We start from the raw sequence: 23428 nt of genomic DNA, 5'->3' as shown, positions 1-23428 counted from the left end.
AGAGCAGGAGAATAAAAAGATAAAGCTCATAAATGGGAAGTCAAGCCGTTTGTGAATGGAATACGCTCAGTCTTTTTATTTTAAATTCAGTGCCAAGTGGCAGGGAGGGGACTTTATTAGCTTCAAATCTCACATTCAACACTGGGGACAGCTAGCTCATCAGAAGCTAAGAGGGACAGGCTTCAGGCAGTCTTTGGCCATTTCTGAGGAATGTGCCCAACAGCCAAGTAGTAAGATCCAAAATGTGGAATAAATGGCACCGGGAAATATCTCTTTCTCATTAATTTTCATTTATAAGTAGACAGAGAAGTGGTTGGATATTATTTTGAGAATGTCTCTTTAAGCAAAAATTTATTATTAATGGCAAATATTTTAGGACATGGTTAGTTGCACCTTCTTGGGTGTCAAGCACATGCTGTTTCCTGAAAATCATAAAATATTGTCCTTCTGTTCCTAGCAGGAGGCACATATCCCATTGTCTTGTTTCCACAATGCTTAACTGTGTTACAGCAAATGTCAATAGTGAATTAACTATCCCTTCGAACGTTTCAAAAGTGACTTTTAATTAAGCGTATTAACCTGATGTATCATCATTTGAGCAGCAAGTAAAATAAGATTATAGGCATTTTCAGCTTTTGGATGCCTGCAGAACATGAAAAGCATTTTATGAGGCTTGCATTAATGCATATTTCATTATAATGTAATTCTATATTAGATATTCCACTTATGCATAGAGCTAAAATAGTTTCTGCTCTGTAGCGATGCCGATTTAAATGAGTAAACCACACGGAATGGAGAAAGCTTAACTCTTTGTGCATCTCAGCATTATGCTTACAGAAGAAATCTTTAAGGGCAGAATTTCACCTTCAGTAGAGAGAGTATAACACTTCTGCTTCAGGTGGGATGGGGTGAGAAAGAACAGACGTAACATTTCTTCTGCACAACATTACCTGATCAGGGATAATTCTGAGCATACCCTGAGCATTTTCCCTTTATTCCACACATAGCCAGCTGATAGGTTTAGATGCACTGAGCAGTCCACAAGACCGAGTTGCACATGAGAGACTTGTGAGGGCTGGTGGGCTGCCTTGACCATTTGGATAAGTAGAGCAAGCACAACATAAATGCAAACAGAAACCCTGGGAACTAGGTGCATGGCCCTCTGCAGGGCTGCCATGAAGTATCCTGCGCAATATTACTAATAGACCTTTTACAATTTTTATAGCTTCCCGAGTTATTTTTGAGTCAGTGCTAGCATTCAATTATTTCCTGTTGAATAAGGAACAAAACAGGCCTAAAGACTGAAAGGAAAGGCTGCTGCAGGGAGCGATCTCTCCAGATGGAAGTTTTCTGGCAGATTGTGATTTGTGACTCAGAATGAGCCCAGATCACTGTGCCATATGGGTGGCAGCAGAGCCTGTAGACACTGACTCAGTGAAGTCACTCAGCAACCCCTGAATTCCTACTATGTGTCAGTTACTAGCAGGGCACCAGGAAACAAACATGAGTAAGTGATAGTATCTGCAGTAAAGGAGTCCATTCGTTCATTCATTCATTCACTCATCAACATTTACTGAACATTAACAACGTGCATCATATATTCAGGGACTTGAATATGTAAACATAGAGTAAATCACCATATGGTATTATGACAAAGTCAGTTATAAAGATAGGAGGAAAATGCTTCACAAGCATGGAGATGGAGAGAGAGACTAATTATATCTGGCATATTCATAGAAATTCTCCCAGAAAAGGTGACATTCAGCCTGAATCTTGAAGAAGGATTAGGGGATTAAGTGAGGAGGAAAGAAGGACAAGGCCATTCCTAGCAAAGGAATAGTGCGAGCCAAGTCATGGAGTTAAGGATTCGTGTTTGAGAGGAAAAATAAGAAATCAACTGTGAATATAGCTTGTGGCCTCATAGGCAGGAAATGCAGCTAGAGAAATAGCATGTGCAAGATCTTCTATGCCATGTTAGAGTTGTAGCTGTATTCCATACATTGGGGATGGCAAATCCCAGAATTCTGCATTTTCTATCCTCATGACAGATGTTCTCAATCTGCCATGAATGGTATTCTTTTCTGCTGAGCCCAGGACAACCCGTACAATCCTTCTCTACAAAAGACTGTGGAAGCCACCACCAACCTACTGGAACTGGTCCGTAAGAGAAGAAATATATTCACCATCTTTGCTACAGGCAAAGGAAGCTAACTAAGGGTTTTAAATATAGGAATGACAAGGTTGGATTTGATTGTTGGAGAGACTCTTTTACTAAGTACACTAGAGCATAAATTGGAGTGGGGAGACTCTTGAATCAGGAAAACTAATAATAAGCTATTTAATAGTTTAAGCCATTGGTTTTCAACCCAGATGCACATTGAAATACTCACGTGCTTGTTAAAAATATCTTCTACTTATTTTGCTTTAAGTCAGTCAGAGAAAGACAGATATGTGATTTCACTCATATGTGGAATTTGAGAAACTCAACAGATGAACAGAGGGGAAGGAAAGAAAAATAAGATAAAAACAGAGAGGGAGGTAAACCGTAAGAGACTCTTAAATGCAGAGAACAAAATGAGGGCTTCTGGAACGGGGGTGGGTAAAGGGATGGGTTAAATGGGTGATGGGCATTAAGGAGGGCACTCTTCAGGATGAGCACTGGGTGTCATATGTAAGAGATGAATCACTGGGTTCTACTCCTGAAGCCAAGACTACACTGTATGCTTAACTCACTTGAATTTAAATAAAAAGATAGATGGGGAAGCAAACCATAAGAGACTCTTGAATTACAGAGAACTAACTGGGGGCTGCTAGAGGGGAGGTGGGAGGGGGGATGGACTAAATGGGTGTTGGGCATTAAGGAGAGCACTTGCTGGGATGAGCACTAGGTGTTGTACGTAAATGATGAATCACTGGGTTCAATTCCTGATACCAATACTATACTGTATGTTAACTAACTTGAATTAAAAAAAATAAATTTATATTAAAAAAAGATATCTGTTGAAAAAAAGGTAAAAAATTCTCTCTCTCCCTCTGCCCCCTCCCCCACTCATGCTCTCTCTCTAAAAAATAAAAAAAAATTTAAAAAATTAATAAAATATCTGATACTTAGGTCCCACCCCAAACCAATGAATCCAAGTGATTCATGTGTGCCCAAGGGTTAAGATATCTTGTCTGGGTATTAGTTAATGAGAATATTTATTAAACAAAAGAGGCTTTATTCTCTTTCAGTATGAGCTTGGACAGGAGAGAAGATGATTTGGGGAAGATAGGAAAGGATTTACCATTGTTTGGTCTTTACTCAAATACTACTAATAAAAACTGTGCTTTCTTGGTGTCTTCTGTCTATTGACTTATATATAGATATATCATTTCCTTTAATCCCCACATTAATCCTCTCAGTATGTGTTTATTATCCTCAATTTACAGCTGAGGTAACCAAGTCTCAGAGACTTTAGGTAACTTAAGATCATAAGGCAATCTGATGCCAAAAGTTATATTCTTTTTACTCCTTCTTATTACTATCAGGTCTTTTATTTAAATCACATATAAAACACAGCAAATATATTAGAAGAAATAATAGCAGTTGGGGAGTGTGTTGTTACTTTTGGGTATGATCAAATTCATGTTCAGAAACTAAAACTTGAGTACTTTTGCTGTGAAGCAGGCTGGGCTGGCCCTTTGGCCCAGGAAATAGGTGATTTTACACCTACTGAAGTCTTGGGGGGAAGACTGTTAGGAACATAAGCATTTCTCTCTGGATCAGGATATGGTCATTCCCACCCATCAGGAAAAGTGCTTTCACTTTGTGTTCTATTTGGCTCAAATTCTACTTGTATACACATCACGTCATAGGCCTGACTAGGTGCATTTGTGTGGTTGTGATTCCTGTGTACAAACAGTACAAAGACACATCTAAAATTAAGAGATATACCCGCCCATTTTAAATGTCCTTTCACAAGTATCTATAAAATTTGGGTTTTACCAATTGTTATTTAGCAACCAAATAATGCTCAATGTCTGCCTAATTATTTGGGTCATTTCAGTACTAAGAAGCAGGAAACTAGTGGTAGTATTCATGGTAAACATTAAGTTCTTACTTGGTTTGAAACTTCAATTCTAGAATCTCTACAAAACCAATGCAGCTATATAGCCAGCACCCATGATGTGTGTCTAATTAAACAATCTGTATCTCATCTACAAGCCGGCAGGCTGCTTCCTGGCTTGGGTGATAAGCCATGAAGGTTGGGCTCAGAGAGGGGCATGTCACTCAGCCAGGCCCATGGCTTGCCCTGATAGTATAGATGCCAGCAGTGGAACGTACGACAGGGTGCAGAATTCCTAACCCCAAGTCTAATGCCTTCATCTGTCAGATCAGACTAATTCATAGCGACGGAGCCAAGGAAGGGGTATTTTATGTATGTGTTATGATTTATTCTGTTGGCAAAATCTTATACATTTCATTAACATTTGCTTTTTTATCATTGGAAGGAGACCCTAGGACCTTGACTTCTCAGCGATGTTCTGTGGATCACCCAGATTCCTTGGTGGGTAAGAGGGGACCTAAGTGGAGGTCATGAGGAGGAGACGAAGATGGAAGAGGGAATTGGACTTTAGACTTTAGGATATTCATTCCATTTTCAACCAGAGAAGTTTTGCTTTTATTAATTTCATTTGAAAAATAAAGGCTATAATTGGTGTGAAGAGCACTAGATCTAAGGAATCTCTGGGTAAAACATTTGCATATGTCAATCATTTGGACTACTTTCAGTTTTAATCAACCAGAAATCCAATTTTGATCCTGCACATGTTTGGAAAAAGTGGCCTGAACATAGCTGAAAAGAGTTGTCACAAAGCCCATGAACTCGATTCTCAGGAGAGGTCTGGATCTACCTGCAGGTCCTTACGTGATGGCCAGTGGACTTCAAATGGCTTTAAAGATAAGGTTTATGATTTAACAATCCTGGTTACTAGATTTCAACAGCATATATCAGCAGAGAGCTATTGGAAGCTGACATGCTGCAAAGTCATAGATGCCACGGCAGAGGAACTGTGTTAAGACTTAGTCACCTGCTGCACTGGAAGGACTATCTCATAGTGGGGTGAAATATGGAGTCTAGACTCTGACAGGTTTGGGTTCATGACTGAGTTTGGCCCCTTACTTGCTTTATGACTTTGAGTCTCAGTGTTATTGTCTGTAAAATGGGCATAGTAGTCAAGTTGTACTTAAATCTGACAGGACAGCTCTTTCACAGAACTTCTGGACTTTCCCAGAGCTTTCCTGTCAGCCTGCTACAGAAGAATCCCCTTGGCTGGTGGTTAAACATATAGATCCTTCTACCCCCAGGCTGCCCAAATCTGAATTATCAGGGGAAGGGCCAGTGATATGACCATATAACCGAAGCCCCAGTGGATTCTGAGCTGCCCCCACTTTAGAGGTAGCTTGATAAACCCCAATAAAGCTTCCTGGGGAACTAAAGAATGGGGAATTCCCAGCCTATGGTGACCCTGGCCCCATGTCCCTTTCTTCCTAAACCTGTGTCCTCTCTATTGGTAGAGAAGCATCTTCCTTGGTGCTTTGAAAGTCACAACTCATTACTGCTTCTTGTCAGGGCCAGAGTGCAACCAGTCAAAACCCCGTGAAGGTGAGTCACATGGTTTTTTTTTTTTTTCTTTCCGTACTTAAGGGAAAGGCTAAAAGAAGCAACTGAATGCCAATTAAGTGACTTTTATATCTAAGAGACCAGCATGGATGTCCCTTTAAATAAATAGTTTTATTAAAATGTACACTCATGTGTATTTGAAGATGAGTGATTGTGTACTTCTTGCACCAGGCTGAAAAGGGGCTACGTTATCTTAGTGGTCTTGGAGGGCTTCAAAGAAGAAAAGAGCTCTCATTTTGATTGCAGTGTCAAAGTGTTATGGCTGTCAACCCAGTTATGCCTAAATACATTTTACATTTTAACAGGCTTCATTATCAATAAAACTGAATCCTGTTTTCTGTAATATTTCTGTTTGCAGAAGGCATGTGGCATAGAGAAGGCTATTGTAAACATCTTTGACCCCATTTGGCCTGTGTGTTTTTCTGCATCAGACTGAAAATCCTGACTGGCAGACAGGGCAGTGTCATATTTAACAAACACTTTTGTGAAACCCATAGAGAGAGGGAGAAAGGAAGCAAGTAGGAGCCAGTCAACTCTGTTTAATCGTTTCTTTTTGGTTTAACTTATTTCCAGCCCGAATTGTGTGTGTAAATCTTGGGACATACATACATATATTTTTAAAGAGGTCTTTAAAAATAATGATACACCAGACTACATCCCAAAACCAGATGATGGTTTTACAGGTGCCTGCTTCCACTCACAGCAACCATGGGGTAGAAGACAAGAATTAGAAAGGCCCAGGGCAATCAGTCACCTTTATGTTTAAAAAAAAAAACAGTCTGAGGATTGCATGTCTAGTCTTCCAAGTCATTAAAATAATCACGAATGAGGGCATGGTGCTTGGCACTTTACCATTATAACAACAGCTTCGTCCAATTTTGAAGATTAGGAAGCAGAGATTTGAAAAAGTTAAGTGACCTGCCCAGGTGACTCAGTTGTAAGTGAAAGAGACAGGGGTCTGAACCCATTGTTTTAAATCCAAAGACCTAAGTTCTGCAATGTTACACCACCTCTACCTTATACCATAAAATAAGGCCATGTGATCTGAAAATGTCCTCACCTCTCTTCTCAATTCTTGGCTGGAATTATAGCCAAGGAGTGGTTGAGAATGCTGGAAACCTTCAGACTCCATGATTTGAGTCTTACTGATGCCTCCCACATGAGACAGCCGAAGGGATGGAATTTTGGCTTCCCCATGCCACTATCTGCCACCAGTGGTTTCACTGTTAATCATCATGAATAATCATTTGTGAGTCACTTGGAATTCCACCTTGCTCTATCTCACAGCCTTCTCAGGGCTCCCTCCTGGTGTGAAGGTTCATCACGAGGCTCCTTGGACAGGTGCCCTCAGCCTCCTTCACTGTTCGTATATATCGGCTGCCATCTCTCTCTTCTGTGATTAATTACAATTAGCACAGCTGCATATGAGCAGAGCGTTTGGGGGAAAGAAATGCAGTTTCTAGCTCTCTTGCTCACCTATTCAGTTCAAGCCCTGGGTGAGGATCTTCTGTTTGAGTCCCCAGTTGCTTAATTTTTGCTCAATGCACACGTTTTCCTTTTTTGTCTTTCTTTATGTCCACTCCCCCCCTTCTACACTGACATAGGACTCTGTTTCTAACATGAATAAATTACTCTTCAGATCCTTTTTACTGATGTCTTAAGACTTTCCATCACATGATATTGCCACATTGTTGAAAGCTGTTGCTGTGCCTGGTGAACAATAGTTATTAGTAAAAGTGCAGATTGTTGAGGTGCACTCTGGAGTTCTCAGCAATCACATCTACTCTGATGATTTCTATTCCTGTTCCAAAGCTGATCTTCAGTGTATTCAGTTCTGATCATTAGGTTCGGGTTAACAACTGTTGCTCAATTCACTGTTCTTACAATTATGATTATGAATCCGGGACTGACAACTTCTTCTGTCAAGGGATGTGCTGCCTGAATTAGGGACTGTGCTACATACAATTATAGCTCCCAAAAAGGTGTTAACTGACATGGAAAAAAACCCAACCATGTCAAAGACTAATACATAGGCGAAATCTCAAAAGCATTAAGGATACAACATGAAAACTTTTGCATCATGACATTGTAAACAAAATAATAAGTGACCTGGAATCATGGTTGATTAAATTCATGTTAGAAGCCCTCAGTACTATTGTATCATGCTTAGTCTCTTGGGCACCCTTGCGCATTGTCAGCCACAAACTATAATTTCATGCTTGACTAGCCTAATACGGTCTTAGGTTCCAGATTCTGTGCACAACCACAGCGAGCCACAAAAATTAAGTGAAAAGCAAATCAATGAATAAAAGAGTGGGCAGAAATCAAAAGACAGTGCTGAACACCAACCTGAAATAGAGCAAACTTCTCAGTGGAATACATCAGTGTTTTTACTATCATTTAACTAAAGGGCCTTTTTGATTACCTGATGATTCAACATTTACTAGACATATACTAGAACACCTGCTATGTGCCAGGTGCTGTGGTAAGCCTTGGGTGGTCGGAATTTTTCAATGGAAAGCCAGAGGAGCCCCCATCTCAACTACTCTCTAGCTAGTCAAGTCTTCAAAGAGACTCTCTCAAAAGGGTTTTGGTTTGTGTCTTTGGCAGCTTTCCCAGTGCTCCCTGTTTGCATCTTCAAGATTTCTGCAGGAAAGGGGGCATCGATCCTTTCTCAGATGCAATTTATAATAATTATTGACTTGACGCTTAATGTATTCATCTGTTTACGTTTCAGAATATACTCAGAAAAGGTCTTCTGCTCAGACCTTCCTTCATTCACTAAAGATTCTCATAAGGTCCAAAAACCTGTTAGCAGGCATCCCTTCATTTCTTCTTTCCTAGATGGTACTATGAATGGATCAGTATGAGGAAAGTAAAAAAGAGATGGAAAGTTTATTGTAACTTGTTAGTCATCAGCACAAAAGTTTGTGTTAATTTCTATATGTTTTGTGCAGTTAAGTTCATTTGAATGTTATCATTCTTGCTGGTAGCAGAATCATAATTAAAGCTGAAAAGGGTACTTAATTCTAGGGAAATTCTTTAAGAAATCCCTAAAAAAATTCTACAAACTAACCCTCCCATCATCTTCCTTTAGGCTGAATAAAATCTGTCCAAATGTCTTTTGGAACTTACATTGAATACAATCAGTTCTTTTCTCTGAGTTTATCTCAGGGTAGCATTAATTTGGTATCATTGGGAGGGGATTTTCCTTAATTAGGATTAACTAGGATTTTTTTCACTGTTCTTTTATGCTTCTGTTATGCAGGCCTTTTGGAGCTGAGGGCTTACAGGTGCCTAGTTCCCATGAACTTGGTTATGAGAATGTACATCTGAGATGTGACCAGTTTGGGAGCCTTCAATGCCTAAAGTTAAAGACTTTAAAGGGCGGTTTGGTGGCTGCAGAATAGGGTTTAAAAGCAATCATCAATTCATAACTGCACTGTGTTGCAAAGGAGGGCAAGAGAATCATTCTAGGTCAGTCGTAGCTGTGCAATACAAATTTGTATTGAAGAATTAAAGGTATTGGAGGATATCCTGTAAAAACCATTATTGGGCATCTGTGAATTAAACACACTTTTCAGGAGGTGGCAAGTTTCTTGCCATGGTATTATGAGCAGGAGAAATGGTGCAAAATGGTTGGGAAGAGATGTGGAGAGGAATAACATCTTCAGGTACCAAATTGAAAATTAAACTTCTTGAGGAATTTTTGAATCCTGGTCAAGTAAATTAACAACATATTCTTTTACTAGAACTAATCCAATAAGCAAATGCAGAAAATGGTGCCATATGAATGCTAGAGATTGAAATCTTTCACAGTGATGTAATATATTGTAATACTTAATATTACCGTGAGACCATATATTCATCATGTTTTCTTTAGCATGCTTATCCACATAGACAGGACTGGATCCAGATTTTGTATAGCCTGAAGGATACCCACCCCTTCTTAATATAAAGGATATAAACTTCCGAAAATAAAATCAGGACAAATCTTTTACAAAGGGGCTCCTTTAAGTGAAGGACCCTGAAAACTCAGTGATATTAATTCCTGGTGAATCTACTTCTGAATGTTTAGAGCTATGTTATGGGAACCTATGTCATGGGCAGGGCCTAGCTCTCCTGTCATCTTGGAAGAAGGCAGGCAAAGGTAAATATGAAAACTATATTTCCAAGGTTCACACTTAGTACATTTGAGTGCTTTGCTGACCATCTTTGAAGCTGCTGTTGACCCCTTTGGAAGGGACCGCTCAATGAAACAAACACCAGAACTTCTGCTTCTTTATGACCAGTGGGCCCTGATCCAGTATTTACTGGATTTTCTTCTCATGAGGCCATTTACCAAGTTATTGCTGATGTATTTCTGTTTATTAGATTTAAAATACCCCACCCAATGCTACTGCCTATGTAGCAACCAGAGCAATATCTACAAATAAAATAATTTTCAAGGCCAAACAAGTGCCAGGACCTAGATTTGTCAAGATTAACTCAAAAAAGTTGTTAAAATCAGGCAATTCTTGTAAATATCATAACACATCACCTTATTTCAAAAAAGCAAGCAAACTGAAAATTAGCTTCCTTTCCTACCTACTGGGTGATCTATTTAATCTCTCAGGCTGGGTAGGGTGTATCTAGCGCATGTTCAAGCACACATGCATGCACACACACACACACACACACACTTGCGCACACACACACACTTTTTTTCTTCGTGAAAAGATAATTTCTTCTTTCTATTTTATCTCTCTTTGAACAAATTGTAAAAAAAAATCTTCAAATATTAGCTAATGTAATCTTCAAATGCTAGTAATATAAAAATGACTGTAATAATAAAGTGGTAGTATTGCCATCCACAGCACTGGCACTTCTGTTTCTCAAATCTGCAACTACCCTATTTTCTAGTCTTTATTCATTTATTCACTGAAATGACTGATGTGGGTAGTCTAGACACCCAGAGGAGGAGATTATGATTTTGACCTTAATAGATGGTTTGTGCAGAGTATCCCTTGGACTTAATACCAAAAGAAGTTATGGATTTTTCCCCCCACTTGGCTCTTTTCCTCTTTATTATGAAGGAGACTAATTGTGTGATCATGAGCACATGTGTGACAGGAAATATTAAATTCCTTTTGATTTTAACTTTTTAAAAAGTTTACTTATTTTTGAGAGAGAGAGAGAGCACATGATCAGGGAGAGGAGGGGCAGAGAGAGAGAGACAGAGAGAGAGACAGAGAATCCAAAGCAGGCTCTCAGCTGTCAGCGCAGTGGATGTGGGGCTCAAACTTACGAACTGTGAGATTGTGATCTGAGACAAAGTTGGACACTTAACGGACTGAGCCACCCAGGAGCCCCACCTTTTGATTTTTCCTTTTGTGGTGATAGGAACAGAAGGGTATTCTTTTAAAATTCTTTTTTTTTTTTTCTAGGCAAAGCGGGGGAATAGACAGCAAGAGTAAGTCAGTTCTCAGAATGAGATATTCTAGCAAGATGTAAAGAATGAAAAGTAATTTTCGAAAGCTAGGAGAGAGCTGCCACAGGTGGTAGTTGATCAAATCAGTGACATGGCTTCATAATGTGGTCTCAGAGTCAGCAAGAAAATGAATTTAGAGGGTCTTCTGGAAGTTGGAGGGCCGTGAAGGTGGCATGTCTACTAAGACGGTATCAAAGGCGATTCATGCTTATGTATAAAAGAAAGCACTTTTGTCTGTATTTTCACCAAGGTCATTTACCCAACAGTGCTGGCTTGGAAGCATGGTTCTACGGCCTATGAGTTCCCATTTAAGGAGTTTGTCTATGATCTGAGCTCTGAGCAAGGTCCTGAGCCAAATACCTGAGCAATATTATATCTAAACTAACAGCCAGGTGTAGTGATCAATGATCTGAACAGCTTGCAAGTTATGGCTAAAAGAATGGCTTACCCATCAAAACCAATAACTCCCAGAATAATTATGATTCTAGCTTTTGGGCTGAAAATTATTTAAATGAAAGAGTATTTACAAAAGGAACAGCAGGGAGAAGAATCATGTAAATTAGATTCATTAAATGGACAGATTCACTCACAGTTCATTTTGGGATAATTTATGCCAGTTTTCTCTGATGTCATCTGTTGTTCAGGTTCATAATTAGTCATGCTCATTATTAACTGATGGAGGTTGTTTTGTATTTTGGCAGAAGGAGGCATATTATCTGGGAAATCTATGGATATTAAGCTTTCAATATAGGTACAACATTTATTTGCAAAAATGCAACTCTTATATTTTCCCCAATAATTCACTATCCTGATGCATTTATCCTGATGAATTCTGTATCCTTATGAGGCTTTACAGAAGAATCTCTCTCTTTACTAGTATATAATCTAGAATAGGATAAAATGCTCATTCGAACTCTTAGTGTTTTCTACTTAGAATAATTTTAAGATATATTAAGAGACATCTATTTTATAGGCCAAGTTACAGATCTCCTGAAAAATCCAGTAAGATGATGATGCCCATTTACAAGATTTTATGATCAGAAAATTCATTTTAAAGCTGTTTTATAACTCTTCCAAATGTAAGCAATATACGTATCTAAGAGGGTAAGTCACTAATCCATTTAGACCCTTTGAAATTCTTGGTGTAGCTTGCAGTCCTTTATGTGTCTCAGTTCTATGAGTTTAGTGACTCTAACCTTGAGAAAGTAACAAGAATGATGCCCACTGTTAATGTTTCTCTTTTAAAAAACAAAATGTTTCCTAGCATGTGATTGTTTTTTTCAAAAAATAGTTGACTCTGCAGTATTGTACTTAGATCATTTCCCATTTATAATTCTTTCTTGTTTCAGTGTGTCGGAGGGAAAAAAAAAGGTGTTATGTAGCTCTTAAAAAATTCAACCAAACGATAACAATCAGAACATTCTAAAGGGTTTATCTTGAGCGTAACTTCTGAAAGTAGTAAAAGTGGTGAAGGATGATTTACATAATAGCTGGATGAAAGAGAGAGTATTCAGGAAAACACTTGAGTTTTTTGTTTCCATTAACAGAATAGAGGAGACACTCGATGGGGATTAGGTTTGGAGGGGATTCTTGAGTTTGGTTTTGGGTATACTGACAGTGATGAGTCTTTAAGGCATACAAATGGAGATATCAAGTAAATTGAATTTATGTGTCTGGAGTTTGACGGTTATAAATCTGTGACTCACCTCTGTTTTCATGTTATTTTAATTTAAGCGTGTAGATGGAATCATTTAGGGATAGAGAAGAGGGCCTTGGATGGAATCTTGATTAACTCCAGTATTAATGAACAGAGAAAGATGAGTCTAGAAATAACTGGCCAGAGAAGTAGGAAAAAAAAACTCAAAGAGAGTGTTGAGTCAGGGAAGACAAGGCAAAGAAAGAGTATTACAATAGGAAGGGAGCGACCAACGGTATCACATGCTGCTAAGAAGACATGTCAAAAGAAAACTGAAAAATATCCATCTAATTTAGGGATATGCTGGTCGTTGTTTATGTAACAAGCTGCTTTAGTAAAGCGGATGAGGTGAAAGCCAGATCTAAGTGGTCTGAGGTGTGAACAGAAGGAGCGCAAAAGGAGACACTGGGTATAGTCAACTTTTCTGAGAAGTTTGACTGTGAAAGGGAAGGTGATAGAAGATCATTGACATAGGGGTTATGGGGTTACTGGAAGCTTTTATTTATGTTGCTGTTAAATGATTAAGACGTAAGCATGCTTAAAAGCCATTTCAAAGGCTTTAGTTGAGAAGGAATTGGTTGATGTTATAAGAAAAGAGAAAGTATAGAAGTAGGTTAGTTTTAATGTTTGATAGATGGATGAGAGTTCTCACCTAATGGGGTCTATATTCTCTGTGGAGTAGGGGGTGAGCTCATTTGTTGAGAGATGGGAAGTTGGAGAGTTGAAGTTTGAGGAGAGCAGATTAGGTATGAAAAGTAATTAAAGATAAAAATTATGACAGACGTGAGGTAAAATAGTTGGGCAGTACGGGTCTGTTTGAGGTGGGTGATCAATAATTTATAAGGGAAACAGTCCTCCCAGGTATGTAACTATAACAGGGCTCAGCTACTCATATGTGGTCGCCCCAGAAGCAGAGAGTTGGGTTCATCACTGCTTGGGGTTTTGTCAGATGGATATACCAAAAAGAATGGGCAGGGGAATCTAGAAGTGCTTGCAAAGGTGTTACTGAAGTGATGGAGCATGGATTCCAATGTAGGAAATATAGAGAAAAGGGAGATCTTTAGTGAACTGGAATCTCTATCATGTCGAAGAAGGAGATTATCTATTCATATGTTCCCTTAATAGTTTGTCTATAGAAGAAGAAAAAAATAATGTCTTGTTTAAAGTTATGTATCTTTAAAGTCACTGATTATAAAGAATTTCTTTTTGATTATACCAGAGGGCAAAAGAGAACTAAGTATAATTTAACTGCTTCCCCTCCCCTCAAATTTGTAGGAGGGCCCAAGCACAGACAAAACAAATTTCAAAGACAAGCACAGGCTTGTATATATTCTTATCTGAATATAGATTTCTCCCTATCTGGCAGTTAAAACTCTCTCTGCATAATAAATTTGTGGGAAAAATACTCTCTTCATTTGTTAAAGGAATAATATCGTGTACACAAAGTTGTAGTCCAGATGAGGAAAAAAAAATGGAGAGAGAAGATAAAAACCAGAACTTTACTCAAAGGCGAACCTCATTTAATTTTCCCATTATTTTCAGTAAAATGAATGCTGAGCTAATTGTTAGAGAAAACTGATACGTGGTGTTGTAAAAAATATACTTAAAAATAATCATCCAAAGCCTCATTTTTTTTCTGTACTGTGTGGCTTTTTAAAATATATTGTTTTTATTAAAACCTTTAGATGAAAGGGAAAGAAATAAAACACTAGGTATTAGAACACAAGAGAAACACAGTGAGAAAGAACTTTATATTCAAACTCCACAAAAATGTTCAGATGACTGTTGTCAATTTCCTTCACTACATAATAGGTGATATCACAGCCAAGGGCAAGTCTAACTTTTCGTTTTTTCCAGAAAGGAAAATGACTAGTTATTCCGGAAAAGCAAATGAAAGGAAATGGAATTTTCTCCTCACCTCAAATAAACCTCAAATAAACAAAAAGCATCGAAGAGTTCAAGGACCTGAACTTGGACCTCGTAGAAGACCTATACTGAAGCAATTGCTAGAACTCTAGAATGTGCCAATCTGTGAGCCTAAGAGATGATGGATAAGATTTATCTCAGCAAGGCACACCAAAGGTATATTCTGTCATTGACTTTGGTCACGTACTGGCTTAGGAACTTTCACAAGCATGGCAACCAAAAGTTTAGAGTTTTAATGGAAAAGGGGCTTTATGTATGGTTTAATCAGATGGTAATGTGAGAAAGGAGCAGGAATAGTTTTGTCTGTGTTAACAAATGGAGGTGTGAGAAATCGAAAAGGGGAAATCAAGAAGATCGCTCAGATAAGTGAAGGAGTAAAAATAAAATTCCTCCAAAGAAAATTTGCTATAAGAAATTATAGGCTTTTTTGGCTAAACCAAAATCAAATGGAACCTACTTCCAATTGAGGTCTAGAGTTATAAAGCACAAGATAGGGAAGGGGCCCCTGGATGGGGATTTCCCATGCCCTCAACTTTGCCGAGCCTCCGTTTCCCCACCTGAAAAGAGAGAAAAATGCCTCCTGGTCTGTGCTAAAACAAAAAAGGCCACCAGAGTTGTCACCTGCCACCCTTATCTATAGCCACCTTATTTAACTGAGGAGAGCTGGCTTTTCAACACTTCTTCCCAACACTTGGGATGTATTTTATAGATAACCTGTGAGTGAGCAGCTATTTCTAATTGAAAGGATTACTCCAAAACCAGCATGATGAAGAAGATCCAGTTAGAAAAAAATATTTGTAAAGTGACAATTTAAGGAGCCATTTAAAAAAGATGCGTTCATGGCTTGTCAGGAGCAATGTAAGATTGCTTTCTTTGTTTCTGTCAGAAATGAGGTAAAATCAGGCCATTCTGGAAGCTAGATGAGAGGGTAAGCAGCTATTGGCGGTGGCATATTGGATTTTATTCCATTTATCTCTTCCATTTTCATGTATGCTTCCTGTGATTGAATCATAGGAAGTTAATATGTCTATTATTTACTTCCTCAGAGTCTAAGAAAGTACCTTTATTAACCATATGCCATCAAAATGGGCTATTACATTCTGTTGAGTTTGTAAGAAAAAAAACATGACGAGTATGCCCTATTTCTGGAAAACAGATTCCAAGTGTGCAACAGAGAGCCAGGCATCTCTTTCCTTTCTTCACACAATACCACGAAAGAATATACACTCTTTTTCATAAAAGTGGCTTTTGTTAGGCCAAATTCTCAATGAAGGATTGTTTTAAGCACTTGCATTGTGCAATATGGTTGAAAGCATAAATAGACATACAAGACTGAAAAGCGAGCTCTAATTTCCAAGCCCATTAAAAAACGTGGAGGATACTCTGTGGGAATTATGAGTGGTCAAGGCCTCAGGGATTCCTGAACTTGTGTGCAGACTGCTATGTATTAGGGGAGTTTTTCTCATTGTTAAAGCATAGGAAGTACATTCCATGTACTGTACAGATGGGGAAACTGAGTCTTGGTGTGGTTTGTTTAAAAAACCCCAGCAAAACCAGGGTCCAAAACCAGGACTTCTGACTCATAATCTTGCTACTTTGTGACCCCTGGGGCCTGACGGCATGCTTACTGAATATGGTTTCTGGCTTAGCTAGAGAATACCTGACTTTTCTCACAAGGAATACTCTATTCACTGAAAGTGATGCTTGAGTGTAATGCTTGCCATCATATTTTACGATGGAAAAACAGGCAATTTCATGGCCAGATGGGATCTCCAACCATCCTCTTGACCATGGGGCAGGAGGAAGCCAGCTGCCCCAGGTCTCAGCTGACTGCAGCCAGGGGACTCCATCTTCCCCTGCTCTGAATGCCTTGCTCCTGGCTACTGGGAGACCAGGGTGAAAACACATGCAGTAGTCCTACCTCCATGTGTTTACTCCCAGTGAGGGACATGTGGCATATTCAGACCAACCACCGTTGAGCTGGAACAAAGTTGTTTTGCCTGAAAAGCCTGTAGGTGGGCTTAAAGGTGTTTACTTGAGAAGAGAGGAGCTGTGAGAGCCTTTTTGCTCCTACAGAGGCAGGCGTTTCAAGGTCACCCTGGAAGCTCCTCTCCTTGGGCAGAACCTGGGCAAGCCTCATCCCCTGGAACTAGGGAAAAGCCATAGTGTGTGATCATGAAGGAGGGTGGAACACATTAATTGATGCCATTAAGTAATAATAATGATAGCAGCCCTTTATTGAGGGCCTATTTTTTTTCTAAGCTCTGTATTAGGTATAATTACTAAGTCTGACGTCACGAATCTTACAACAATCCTGAAAGATAGGTATTATCATGATCATCATCCCCATTTTAAAGATTAGGAAATCAAAGTTCAGAGAGTTCAATAACTTCCTCAGTATCACACAGCTAGTAATTGGCAAAGATTTAAACCTACTTATTTGACTCCATGCTGCTCCAGACCAATAAGTTTGAACTTCACTTGGTTGGATGTAGTATCAGTGATGTATTCATAACATAAGTTAACCTGAAGGTTAATTTAAGCAAAGTCTACAAACAGAAGACAGGTTGATGTGACTGAATTTTTATGAAATACTAAAATAAGCATTCTGCCTCTTTTTGAGTAGGATATTAATGGCAGAGCATCTCACTAAGGGGGAGTAGCTCAGAAGAAAAAATGAGTTCACTCAGAGGTCTAGAGAACTCCATTTATGAGGCAAGGCTGGGTGAGTGGCTTGTTTATCCCAAAGAATAGGCTCAGCAAGAAGACAGAGCAGGCTCATATAAATAAGTTTCCACCTGGGGCGAACGAACTGCTTGTCTTCTCCATTGGAGCAGTCTGCCTGCCTTCACTCTTTCTGTGACTGGCAGAAGCAAATGTACAGTGAGGAGGGCTGGACTACTCCCCCCGCCCCAGCCACTCAGAGCCCCCCACCTCCTTGTAACTACACCTCCCTGGCCCTTCTCTCTGCAGCCTCGATACCCTTAGTAACACAGCATTGGGTTCTGTGAATTTGGGGCTAGAATTTTCTAGAATCTATCTCTTTCCTCTCTAGTCTTATCACAACAACCATCACTTAGGCCTTTGTGACTTCTCCCTAATCAGTGCTGTTAGATCAGTCTTTCTAAAACAAGACTCTGTGTCACTCCTATGTCTACAAATCATCAGATTCCCCCTTATCTACGGAATCAAATCCAGACACCTTCATCTGATACTCAAAATATTTACGGCGTTCCATAAACACGGCTTTTTAGTCCCTTCTCTAATACCCAACGCTAAGTGTACCACGCTGTCATCCTCACTTTATCCCAAGCATACATAATACTTCCCCACATTCTCACCTTTGCTTTGCTTAAAAAACTTATAAGCATTAGCTAGTGTTTGTTTGATACTTCATAGTTTTCAAAATGGTTTCACTTAACCTTTTTCCATTTAAAAATTATGGTTGCTGAGTGGGGTAGATACAATTATACTCATTTCACAGATTAGAAAATGTTGGTTCTGAGCAGGTCTAGAACCTGAGGTTCCATAGCTGAGGGTCCAAAGCAGGTCTAGGGGCCAGATCTTCAAATTTGCTCTATTTTATAGTTCTGTGATGCTTTTCTCTCTCCTGCATCTGGCCTTTCCTTTGCTTCCCTCCAACTGCTACTTGTCAATTCTACCATTTCCTCAAAGTCCAGCTCAGACCCACTGACTCCATGAACTCTTCCAAAATAATCCAGGAGAGTTATGGCTCTCTCTCCTCTGAGCTCTTCACAGCTCCTCCAACCTTGCCTGGCACTTAAAGCAATTAGGTGAGGAGGCCTGGGAGTTCCTGGATAAGGGCCTGAGGTCAGCTTAGATCAAGTAGTAAAACTTTTTGATCATGACTCCAGTTAAGAAACACATTATATATCACAAAGCAGTGCGTACGTCATGCGTGTGTGAGCATGCACACACACACACACACACACACATACACACTTATGAAACAAATTTCATGAAATAGTATTAACTTCTAATTTTGCAATACACCCTCAGATTTTCTCTAGTGTGCTTTCGTTTATTAAAAGTGCTGGTTAGGAACCTGCCAAATTGATTTTGAGAACCATTAGTGAGTTCTGATCAGCAGTTTGGGAAACTCTGGTTTAAATCTAATCTGTTTCTTCCAAATGGTCTAGACAGCATTTTCAAAGATTTGCAAGAGACTGAGCAAGCAAGAGAGCTATGTTCATCAGGGATTTAATCAGTAATTCCTAACAGGAACACAAAGAGCTCTCACAATGGCCAAGTCAGGAAGGAAGAGCACCAGCTTCTACTTGCTGGAAGGTCAAGGATAGGGATTATTTCCACCTCCCCCCCCCAGCTTTACTGAGGTACAGTTGACAAATAAAAATTGTATACATTTAAGATGTACAAAATGATGTTTAGATGTATGAATACATTATGAAATGATTACCACATCAAGCTAAGTAACAAATCCATCACCTTAGATAGTTACTATTTGTGTGTGTGTGTGTGTGTGTGTGTGTGTGTGTGTGTGTGGTGAGAATATATAAGGCCAACTATCTTATTAGAACATTTTAAGTATATGATTTAGTATTATTAACTATAGTCACCATGCTGCACATTAGATTTTCATAACTGACTCATCCTGCATAAGTGAAACTTAATAACCTTTGACCAACATCTTCCTATTTTCCCTAAATCTCAGCCCCTGGTAACCACCATTATACTTTCTACTTTCATGAGCTTGAACTTTTTAGGTTTCACATGTAAGTGAGGTTTGCAAGATTAGGGATTCTTTTCTTAAATTGTAGTTGACATACAATTTTATATAAATTTCGGGCATATAGTGTAGTGATTCAACATTTCTATTTATTACTCAATGCTCACTATAATAAATGTAGTCACCATACAACATTACTACAATAGTATTGACTATATTCCCTGTGCTGTACTTTTCATCTCCGTTAGTTTGTACCTCTTAATACCCTTTACCTATTTTACCCATCTCATCACCCACCTTCCCTCTGGCAACCACAATTTTTTTTTCTCTGTATTTAAGAGTGGGTTTTTTGTTTGCTCATTTGCTTTGTTTTCTAGATTCCACATTTAAGTGAAATCCTGTAGCATTTGTCTTTCTCTGACTTATTTCACTTATCATATAATACCCTCTAGGTCTATCCATGTCATCACAAATGGCAAAATTTCATTCTTTTTTATGGCTGAGTAATATTCCACTGTATATATATACCACATCTTCCTTATCCACTTATCTATTGATGGACACTTGGATTGCTTCCATATCTTGGCTATTGGAGATAATGATGCAGTAAACATTGGGGTGCATATATCTTTCCAAATTAGTGTTTTCACTTTCTGAAGGTAATTACCCAGTAGTGGAATTAATGGATCATATGGTATTTCTATTTCCTTTTTAAAAAAGTTTATTAATTTATTTATTTTGAGAGAGAGAGAGAGAGAGAGAGAGAGAGAGAGAGAGATGGATGCAGACAGAGGAGAGAGAGAATCCCAAGCATGCTCCGTGCTGTCAGCACAGAGCCCGATGCGGGGCTCAATCTCATGAACCATGAGACCATGACCTGAGCCAAGATCAAGAGTTGGTTGCTTAATTGACCGAGCCACCAAGGTGCCCCAGTATTTCTATTTTCAATTTTTTGAGGGACCTCTATATTGTTTTCCACAGAGGTTGTACTAATATATGTTCCCTCCAACAGTACATGAGGATTCCCCTTCTTCCACATCCTCACCAACACTTGTTATTTCTTGTCTTTTTGATTCTAGACATTCTGACAGATATGAGGTGATATCTCATTGTGGTTTTGATTTACATTTCCCTGGTGATTAGTGATGTTGAGCATCTTTTCATGTGTCTGTTGGCAATCTACATGTGTTCTTTGGAAAAATGTCTATTCAGGTCCTCTGCTCATTTTTTAATTAGATTTTTTTTTTGGTGTTGAGTTGTACAAGCTCTTTATATATTTTGAATATTAACCCCTTATTGGATATATTATTTGCAAATATTTTCTTCCATTCCGTAAGTTGCTTTTTTGTTTTGTTGATAGTTTCCTTTGTTGCGCAAAAGCTTTTCATTTTGATATAGTCCCAATAGTTTATTTTTGCTTTTGTTTCCTTTGCCTGAGGAGACGTATCCATAAATATGTTGCTAAGGCCAATATCCAAGAGATTACTGCCTATGTTTTCTGTTAGGAATTTTATGGTTTCAGGTTTCACATTTAGGGCTTTAATTCATTTTGAGTTTATTTTTGTATATGGTGTAAAAAAGTGGTCTCGTTTCATTCTTTTGCATGGAGCTGTCATGTTTTCCCAACATCATTTATTGAAGAAGCAATCTTTTCCCCATTGTATATTCTTACCCCTGGTGTTATCGATTCATTGACAATACAGGCATGGGGTTGTTTCTGGACTCTCTATCCTTTTCCATTGATCTATGTGTCTCGTTTTGTGCCAGTACCATACTATTGTTTATTACTACAGCTTTGTAGAACATCTTATAATCCCAAATTATGATACCTCCAGCTTTGTTCTTCTTTCTCAAGATTGCTTTGGTTATTTGAGGTCTTTTGTGGTTCCATACAAATTTTAGGATTGTTTGTTCTAGTTCTGTGAAAAATGCTATTGGTATTTTCATAGGGATTGCATTGAATCTATAGATTGCTTTGGGTAATATGGACATTTAAACAATATTAATTCCTCTGGTCCATGAGCATGGTGTATCTTTCCATTTGTTTGTGTCATCTTCAATTTCTATCATTAGTGTCTTAAAGTTTTCAGAGTACAGGTAATTCACCTCCTTGATTAAATTTATTTCTAGATGTGTTACTCTTTTTGGTGCAATTGTAAATGGAATTATTTTCTTAATTTTTCCTTCTACTATTTATTATTAGTGTGTATAAACACAACAGATTTCTGTATATTAATTTGGTATCCTGCAACTTTACTGAATTCTTCATTAGTTCTGATAGTTTTTTGTTGGGAGTCTTCAGAGTATTCTCTATACAGTATCATGTCATCTGCAAATAATGACAGTTTTACTTATTTCTTACCAATTTGGATGCCTTTTGTTTCCATTTCTTGTATTACGGCTATATAGGGCTAGGAATTCCAGTACTTTGTTGAATAAAAGGGGTGAGAGTGGACATCCTTGTCTTGTTCCTGACCTTATAGGGAATGCTTTCAGTTTTTCACTATTGAGTATGATGTTAGCTGTGAGGTTTTCATACATGGCCTTTATTATGTTATTTGTTTCTTCTAAATGCACTTTGTTGAGAGTTTTTATCATGTTGTATTTTGTCAAATGTTTTTTCTGCATCTACTGGGATGGTCATATGGTTTTTATCTTTCTTCTTTTTTTTTATTTAAAAAAATTTTTTTTAACGTTTATTTTTGAGACAGAGAGAGACAGAGCATGAATGGGGGAGGGTCAGAGAGAGAGAGACACAGAATCTGAAACAGGCTCCAGGCTCTGAGCAGTCAGCACAGAGCCCGACCCGGGGCTCGAACTCACGGACCGCGAGATCGTGACCTGAGCCGAAGTCAGACGCTTAACCGACTGAGCCACCCAGGCGCCCTATCTTTCCTCTTTTTAATGTGATGTATCACACTGATTGATTTGTAAATATTGAACTACCATTACATCCCTAGAATAAATCCCTCTTGATCATGGCAAATGATTCTTTTAATATATTGTTGGATTTGATTGCTAATATTTAGTGAGGATTTTTGCATCTATATTCATCAAGGATATTGTCCTGTAGTTTTCTTTTTTTTGTAATGTCTTTTTCTGTTTCTGGTATCAGGGTATTGCTGACCTCATAGAATGAATTTGAGAAGTTTTCCTTCTTCTTGTATTTATTGGAATAGTTTGAGAAGAATAGGTATTAATTCTTCTTTAAATAATTGGTAGAATTCACCTGTGAAGCCGTCTGGTCCTGGACTTTTGTTTGTTGGGAGTTTTTTGATTACTGATTCAATTTTGTTACTAATAACTGTTTTGTTCAAATTTTTCTACGTCTTCATGGTTGAGTTTGCTTCTAGGAATTTAAAGGATAGAGATTCTTAATGGGCTAATTAATGGAGGCATGGGGTACATTGATTACACAGTGCGTCATCTTCAAGGGATTTGTGGGTGCCAGAGAGTTGGGGAGGAAGATTTCTTAATAAGACATATCTGCAGACTGAGAGGAGACTTATGTGCTCATCATAATCTTGAATATCATAGGAAGTTAGCTAGAATTTAAAAATAATAAAAATGTAATAAAATTGTTTATATCTGCATAGTGGGTCTGAGGGCCTTCAGGCCTATAAACCTGTCATTGAATTTAGTATCATTTCAACTTTATGAAGCACTTGATGTTTGCAAAGTGCTTGTACAATTACCAATTATCATAATGCTCATATTCTAAACATTTTAGTTCAGAGAAGGCCTGAAGACTTCAATCTAATAATTAAAAAAAAAAAAATGGAAAAATAATTGGTTAAGCTAAAACCTAGGCTTCTGAGCTTGTGCTGCTGAAGCTGTTTCAATGTGGGGCACCTGCTTCTGAACTGGGGTCCCCTCTTCCTTTTGGCACCTGGAGTCTTCAGTGCATGCAGCTAGCCTGGGGCAGCCACTCCTCCTGACAGACACTGGCACGCTGCTTTTGGGAG

The 23428-nt window shown here is 38.5% G+C and overlaps 1 protein-coding gene across 3 annotated transcripts in view; it reads right to left on the bottom strand.

The window, feature by feature from the left end:
* The window catches only part of SLC9A9 (solute carrier family 9 member A9), a 581314-nt gene that overhangs the window by 66413 nt on the left and 491473 nt on the right, over positions 1-23428 (bottom strand). The gene's annotated exons all lie outside the window — the stretch shown is intronic.

The sequence above is a fragment of the Panthera onca genome, chromosome C2 (genome assembly GCF_046562875.1).
Source record: "Panthera onca isolate mPanOnc1 chromosome C2, mPanOnc1 haplotype 2, whole genome shotgun sequence".
NCBI classification, from domain to species: Eukaryota; Metazoa; Chordata; class Mammalia; order Carnivora; family Felidae; genus Panthera; species Panthera onca.
This window is presented reverse-complemented; position numbering and strand designations above follow the sequence as displayed.